At 36.0% G+C, this 6000-nt stretch overlaps 1 long non-coding RNA gene across 1 annotated transcript; it reads right to left on the bottom strand.

The window, feature by feature from the left end:
- Positions 1 to 227: 227 nt before the first annotated feature.
- LOC110794497 (uncharacterized) lies at positions 228 to 1050 on the bottom strand. Its single transcript, XR_002535045.2, has 2 exons — positions 961 to 1050; positions 228 to 692 (listed from the first exon to the last, which is right to left on the bottom strand). It is a non-coding gene; the product is annotated as an uncharacterized lncRNA (long non-coding RNA).
- Between the last annotated feature and the right edge of the window lie 4950 nt (positions 1051 to 6000).

Below are 6000 nucleotides of genomic sequence, written 5' to 3'. Positions count from 1 at the left end.
ATTTTGTTCAAGAAGGAAATCAAGGGTGGAGTAAAATTCCACTATTCTTGAGAAAAATTGAGAGGCATCTCTTTCTTTTTACTAGTTGTTGGACCACGCGCTAACGCGCGCGATTCCCCAAGATATTGAAATCAATTGTCAGAACTAAATTAGCAAACAAACAGAGCGATTATGGGAGAAAACCCTAGGAAAAGGAGCTTAGGAAAAACAATTAGACAAAGATTACATGATCCATTAATACGTACATGAATATATTAGCTTTGAATCTATCTACATATATAACAATTCCATCAACTGTGTTGCATTCCTGTGATACATAAATCTAAAACACAACACTCCCCGTTGGAAACTAAAGAACATTTAATCATAAGATAGTATATTGTAGCTTCAAAGTTTATGGAGAACTAAAATTTGGCACAATGGCAAGTTGGCTCTTCCATTTACATGGCTAGTTTTAATTAGTATGTAAACAAACAACATCCCTGTTCAGGGGCACCTTTAATCAAAGTAAGCAAATTGCATGTATTTAATCAACTTGAAAATTTTATAAAATATTTTTTTTCTAGTAGGTCTTAATTCATTTGATTTGGAGTAACTTCATCGGTAGAATTACACTTGAACATTACGCCCGTCTTTTTGTTTCCAGAGCAATTGAAATTCATGGCTTTCAGCATTTGGATTGCTAAAAGAATCTGCAAGATGTGTATACAAAATTTGAGATTATTCAACTATGCATTGCAGTTGTGTATTATTGAGTTACCATCACAACAAAAAAGAAGACTTGCATACAAGAAGATAAGGGAATAAGAAAGCCTATGTCATATTTGCGCATGCTTATGAACTGCATTATATTGACAAAGTCACTCTAGTTGACTCATTGATTCTGATTGACTCATTGATTCTGATTGACTCATTGAAATCCAAAAGTGTTTCTTTTTAACTCTTGCATAAGAACCTTACAAGTATATTCCTCGATTACCGGCCCATCTATTGCCTCACGTATGTCATATTGCCTCACGTATATTCTACAATGCATCATATACACCTGCCAAAGCACAAAACAACCAAGTTTCTCAGCTACATTAGCAAGTAGCAATGAAACCAAGCAACTGGGGATGTCAAAAACATTTTAAAAGTGTACTCGCCTTTCTCCATCCAATCTATCAGTCTACGGAACTCAGGATCCATGGGCATCAGCTTCTTTATCTTCATCTCTGATAATTAGAATAAGGATACCTCAAAACATATCAATGCCGCCATGAACAGAGCACTTTTTGTATATGAAACGAGACAACCATTTTGATACCTCAAAACATATCAATGCTGCCACGAACAGAGCACTTCTTTGAAAAGTAGTTAGTGCTCCCTGCTGGGTTACTACAGCAACACCGATTAGAATAACAGATATGATTTTAAGTACAGGTTCAACGATGTTGAGCCCCTTATATGCAGCACTACAGCTGCTGCAGTTCACTACGTGACTCCAGTACCTGAAACATGTTTAGCAGCTAATGACTATCAATGTGAACCTTGGCACCTAATTCTATCATAGTAACTGGTGGAAAGATGTATTTATATGAAATGACATTCACCTTAAATTCGAGAAAAAGGTTGGGGGACGAGGTGAGAAGAGACAAACAAACAACAATTGTCCACGGATAAAGTTTTGCATACTTCAAACAGTAGTCTTTCACTCAAAGAGACTCACATATCTTGATATCCATTAGCTGTTCCCGAGGAGATGTTGGAGGCAGCGATCCATCGAATTTCAAACTTGACCTCCAGAGTATTTCTTCAGCCACTTTCAGAAGGCAATTACAAGAGCATCTGATTTGGTGGGACCGTGGGAACAAAGCAGGCTTTCTGCCAATTAGTCAGTCCAGTTTCCATTATCTTGTGCTCCTAAATCAAAAGAATCAAACAATTGAAATTTTTTCCTAAGAGAGTACTCACAACATACAACAGTACTCAAATTCAAGCCGGTAACAGACAAAACTAACTCCAAGTTGTCAGTGTCATATGATCCATTATTGTACTGTGTCCTGCGTAATGAGAGCAATGCCATGCATAATGTTGATTCAGGGATTTTCTTGGATTTGAAAGCTGAAATCTCCATTTTACAAATAAATAGGAAATTTCAATGTGAAAATGGGCTAGGTTGAAAGAGAAGGTGAAAATTGGGGGAAATGGAAAAAATAAGGGAATGGCGTGGAAAAGAAGGGAAGCACATGGAGCACTGTTCTTAAGCACAGTACTCCCATTCCATATATTTTAAAGGTTTGGGATTAACACCAACATGTAATCTTAATGCTGAGTACATAATTCAGCCTTTGCCTCAATTGATAATAAATTAGCAACATCAAAATGTTACCAAATAGACAAATAAAAAGATATAAACGAACGTACACAACATACTAAAGAAAAAGCTACATTAAACACCTTAACCCCCTATTTGGGTCGCCTACTCGCCTTAGTTATAAAGTATCGGGTACGAAAACCAGACCAATGGATTGAAATGGGTGATTCCCATTACCGAGAACAATACTGGGGAAGGAAAACCTCTCACCCCCTCCCCCCTCCCCAGTCACTTTTCCCCCTCTACCACTCTATCAAGATCAAGCACGATGTACGTTGTCGAACCAACAATCTGCTATCAAATCAACCTCTATACAAGTTATGCAAAAGAATAGTTCTTGATCAGTTTGGTTTTGAATACCCAAATTACCTCTTCAGATATTAAATCATACCTTGTGTGACTTTTAATTAAAAAAAAGCTAAACAACTGGAAACTCTTACCTAGTCTTCTACCTACACCAAATTTCTTCTAACCAAATAATGGGCGTTTCAAATATCTTGGATCGAAGGGGTATTATTATTTATTGATATTGATACTCCCTTCGCCCCTTGAACATTGCCCCATATTCCTTTTTTGGATGTTCCTATTTGGTTGTCTCGTATGTTATTTAGTAACTTTTTTCACTTACTCTCTCTCCTTATCTCTTTCCTCAAGGGCTCACTTTACCAATCCACATTTTATACCCAAGTGTTAATAAAGTGAAAGTCACTTTACCAATCCACATTTCATACCCAAGTGTTAATAAAGTGAAAGTTGCTATATGGGGGCAATCTTTTAGGGACGGAGGGGGTATAAGTGTATAACCTAAACCTATGGACAGTAAATTACTTAGCTTGTTGGATGATATTTGAAACTGTCTTACACTACAATATGAGATGGGTTATCCACTTATTCCAGAAGCAATCAGCCCATGGAAAAAATTATCAAGTTCCCATAATAAAAAAATCAACACGTGACACTTGGAAACATAATAGCTAGAAAAGTATGAATTGTAAAACAAAACATAAATATCAAGCATCAAGCATCATGACCAATATCAAATTCATAAATAGCAGTTAGGAGACTTGGAGACAGATAGCTAACATAAAGCAGTTACCTTCCTTCGATGCCGGTCCACATAAGTTATATATTCCAGTGGCACATGTATACCCCTAGATAACTTAGAGATGACTGAAATCAACTCAAGGCATGATATCTCCTGTCGAGCAAACTTTTTTATGATGGCATGGTGAGGCACTCCGGCTCAATAGCATGTATCTAGCAGTGAAAAACAAGTGAAAAGGCTTAATCATACACGTACAGCAAGTTATTCTGTCACATGTGTGACCGAGAATGAAGGACAACCATGCAACATACTGACAATCATTTTGATCATATGCCGCCAATACTACACAAACCAATCTTTATTCTAAAAGAACATTAAATGAAAGGCTTACCCAGTCTCTGCAACATTTACAAGGCCACAGGTAAACTGGAAACTTCGAGCCTGCAAAGAACTTTACTGATTAAGCTAGAAGCAAGCTTGACAATTAAAAATTAAAATAAGAGAAACATAGAGTACGAAACTCAAGTCAGAAAGAGACACTGACATAAACAGTGTTCCCATATTTCACATTATTGCTGATATCCAAAAATATTTCATTACAGCACCGGTGAATGAAACAATGATGGTATATGATTTCAGATTTCCAGCACTTCAAACATAAAATTTTTAGGCTACCACATCAGTATTGAACTGTGTTCTCTAATAGAAAAGTAGAAACTATTCTTTTTCGGTGTGCCAAATCATTTGACAGCAGTTAGCTATCATCTAGATATTGCTGCACGGATGGTCAAATTAAGGTATAGGGTAGTAAAGACTAAATACGAAATATGAGAACAGAAGAGCTTAACCTAAACTAAATTGCATTGCATAACTACTCAACTAAGTCAGAACAAAAAGTCAATCCAAGCAATTACAATAGTTTTACATTCAGCGAGAAAAGAGATAAAAGAAAGAGCAGAAGTTAAAATCATAATAGAATGGTCACAAAATAGCAGTTGAAATAGTAGTAAAATAACCAGGAAAAGTCTTACTAAAACAGCGCGACGAAAACAATACAATGGCTGATACTCAAAGAAATTTCTCAGACTACAATGACTGATACTCAAAAAATGTGAAAATTTTCTCAGACTTCAAAGGGTTAAAAAAATGTCATTGACTACATCAAATGCACCTTGCCAAAACCTAAATAACAAAACTTGCTGCAGTAACAGAAGCTCTTAGAAGAACAGACCGATAATCAGGAACGATAATTTCTCAGACTTCAAAAGGTAAAACTTCAAAAATTATTGAATTAGGTACTAAATTCAGCCATTTCAAAAGCAACCTCCGTTTGAAAATCTAACCAATAGCTGCTAACATTGAATTTATTTCACCTCATTTCCTAAAAATCTCTTACTCCACCTAAAATCCTCTGATTAAAGATGGTGAGAGATTACCCATGCATACAATTGATGATATTGAGGGAAATTCAGCACTTCACCCCCGAAATTAAGGATATGGACCAGTCAAACATTTCAAGAAATTGACTACCCCACCAAAAGTCTCTTGGTTGCAATACCCCAAGTTCAGGATATTGGCAGTGACTCTTGATTGCAATACACAAAATAGTAGTTCAGTGATTACTCTACCAAAAGTATCCTACTTTATTAAAAACAAGAAAATTAAGACCAACAAAGAAACTTACATATTTTGCTGCAATGGTGAGATTCCAATCATTTTTTCGTCTAAGTCAATTGAAGTAAATCAATCATTGAATGCCTTCTTCCCCTTTAGCAGTCGGTTCATCCCAGCATAGGAAACATCGTCGTGCATGTGCCGGTTCAAATTGAAGGATAGACATGTTCTTCTCCCTATTGAGCTCATACGCACTGGATATGATTCAAAAAACACAAAACAAAGCCAAAGAACCAGACTTTAGCAGCCCAAAGAAACAAACTGAGAGGATATAAAGCTTCTGATATGTAATGCAAGAGATATCAAGCCTGAAAGACCACGCAGTGATATCTTCAAATATATAAACAACGTGAGCAAAGAAAAGGGGGCTAACCATGGTAAACCTAACAATCAATATGAAAACTGAAACGACCCATACTCAAAAAGGGTTGTGCCCTCCCGGTGTCATACTTAAAAAAAAGTTAAGTAAGTACGACACAAAATAAGTTTTGGATAAAGTTTTGGATACTACATTATGTTCTTTGTTCTTTCCGGTGTCGTACTTACAGAACACAAAATAAGTTAAGTAAGCTAATGTTTGTGCCCTCCTATTCCACTTACCACTAAAACTTCCTTAGAAAAATCCTTTCTTCTTCTAATCCTACTTGAATTCAAACGAACAACCATCAAAATACACATAGACTTGTTCAATTTCATAAAGATAATTGAGATTGACCCCAACAACTTATTATTATTGGACAATGAAATTCCCATTCAGTACCCACCAACAAAAATCACCTCGTCAATCCCTTAGGATGGATACAAAAATTAAAAACCCTAAATTAATTATTCTAAAACCAATTAATCAACAACGCTTGTAATGACATCAAACATCAGACATAAGAACCCTAAAACATTGACTCCAAAGGTACTTATGCCGATTTAT

Source organism: Spinacia oleracea, chromosome 5 (assembly GCF_020520425.1).
Source record: "Spinacia oleracea cultivar Varoflay chromosome 5, BTI_SOV_V1, whole genome shotgun sequence".
NCBI classification, from domain to species: Eukaryota; Viridiplantae; Streptophyta; class Magnoliopsida; order Caryophyllales; family Amaranthaceae; genus Spinacia; species Spinacia oleracea.
The sequence above is the reverse complement of the archived record's forward strand: the minus strand, read 5'-3'. Positions and strand labels throughout refer to the sequence as shown.